The sequence below is a fragment of the Coloeus monedula genome, assembly GCF_965178545.1.
Source record: "Coloeus monedula genome assembly, chromosome: 6".
Taxonomy (NCBI): Eukaryota; Metazoa; Chordata; class Aves; order Passeriformes; family Corvidae; genus Coloeus; species Coloeus monedula.
In genome coordinates this window covers 18281770-18284005 of record NC_138786.1, presented here as the reverse complement: position 1 = coordinate 18284005, position 2236 = coordinate 18281770, and positions in this window count along the sequence as shown.

Here is a 2236-nt window from a genome sequence, read left to right as displayed (position 1 = left end):
CACAATGTGGGGCACAGTGGACCGTTCATGGGTGAAGGTTGCTGGAAGAAAAGCACAGGTTAGTTGAGGATGAGGGTGGCAAAAGTAGGAAATGCAGGTGGTCAGAGGCCTCAGATTCAGGATATAAGCAAAACCAGCAGTGCTGTGCTGCACGGAGTATTTCTGGGAAAAAGGGAACACTTGTACTGTGGGTCCTGTCTACAAGCTGCTGTCTGGATTGTCTCCTAGAAAGGGAGGAAATGGATACAGTAGCTTCCTACAGGACAGATCCCACTGCCTGTTCTTGGAAGAGCACCCTGTCTGGATGTGCATGTCTCCCTTCAAGGAATAGGCAGAGCATTAAGGTCTGGCCAATCTGGGCCTGACAGGCTGGGCAGTGTGGGGGTGACAGAGCCCCAGGGCCATACCAAATGACAACCACATCACACTGCTGATGCAAAAAGAAGTGGGAATGGAGAGCAAATTTAAAGGAAATGTGCAAGCGGTCTGCACTGCTAGAAATGAGGAAGGGAAAAGAGAGAGCAGGGGGAAGCAGCAGGATGGATAAGAGAGATCCTTACCAGGCTGTGAGGAGCTGAGCCATGTTGAGGACACAGTTGAGAAGGGAGAAGAAGCAGGAGATGGCAGCGTGCTGGTTTTGGCTGTGGTGGGTGCAGAGGACTCTGTTACAGGAGACTCCTTTGGAGCACTGGTGGTAGGGGAAGAGGGCTTGGGCCTCAGGGTTGTAGGTGTAGGCCTGGGGCTGGTGCCTGGAGCTGCTGTGGAGGAGACTGTGGAAGTGGTGGCAGTGGATGGCAGCCGGGTGCTGAGGGGGCTGCTGGGGGCAGGTGGAGAGCTGGGATGTGGAGATGCTGTTTCCAGAGGCACTTCTGTGGAGACAGAGGTCTTGGAGGTGCTGCTGATGGAGGTGGTGGCCGTGGTCTTGTGTGTGGTCAGAGGTGGCCCAATGTGGGGCACAGTGGACTGTTCATGGGTGAATGCTGATGGAAGGAAAGCACAGGTCAGCTGAGGATGGGGGTCGGAGGGGAAAGCAAAGAAGGTTGGGACAAGCACCATACTGGGGGAATAAGCCCAACTAGAATTTCTGTACTGCACTGTGTATTTGCAGGAAATAGGGATGACTAGGACTGTGGGTCTTGTCCAAAAGCTTCTGCCTAGTTGCTCCCCTAAAAAGGCAGGAAGCAGAGAGGGTGCCTTCCTAGGGGCAAAATCTCTCTGCTTCTTCCTGGAACAAGGCCCTGTCTGAATGTCCAGGTCCTTCAAGGAATAGGCAATGTGTAAGGACTGCCCTACAAGACTGGAAGGCCAGTCTACATGGGAGAGACCTTTTGGGCATGGCCATACCAAGAAACAGCCATACTACTGTGCTGATGTGAAAAGAAATCGGAATGGAGAGCAAAACCTAAAACTGTATAAGTAACCTGCTCTGCTAGGAAAGAAGATGGGGAAAGGGAGAGCAGGGGGAAGCAGCAGGATGGATAAGAGATCCTTACCAGGCTGTGAGGAGCTGAGCCATGTTGAGGACACAGTTGAGAAGGGAGAAGAAGCAGGAGATGGCAGCGTGCTGGTTTTGGCTGTGGTGGGTGCAGAGGACTCTGTTACAGGAGACTCCTTTGGAGCACTGGTGGTAGGGGAAGAGGGCTTGGGCCTCAGGGTTGTAGGTGTAGGCCTGGGGCTGGTGCCTGGAGCTGCTGTGGAGGAGACTGTGGAAGTGGTGGCAGTGGATGGCAGCTGGGTGCTGAGGGGGCTGCTGGGGGCAGGTGGAGAGCTGGGATGAGGAGATGCTGTTTCCAGAGGCACTTCTGTGGAGACAGAGGTCCTGGAGGTGCTGCTGATGGAGGTGGTGGCCGTGGTCTTGTGTGTGGTCAGAGGTGGCCCAATGTGGGGCACAGTGGACTGTTCATGGGTGAAGGCTGCTGGGAGGAAAGCACACATTAGTTGTATGTTGTTGGCTAATGGGAAGTTGGGTAATACTGACTTCTGTTTTGGAGGCTTTGTGCTCGCCAGTCATGGGCCAGGATGGGAGGCATAGGTCCCACTAAATTGGGTTGATAGTGGGTTTTTTTTTTCAGTTAATAAAAGCATCCATTATGCTAAATACGTTCCATTCTGTCCTGCTTCTCTTTTGTACGTGCTTGCTGTTGACCGTTTTGAAGATTGACCTCTGGAACTTTATCTCATCTCCCTCTTCCTGGAACAGGTATCACTTGTTTACCAGTAGTTTAAAACTGGCTGG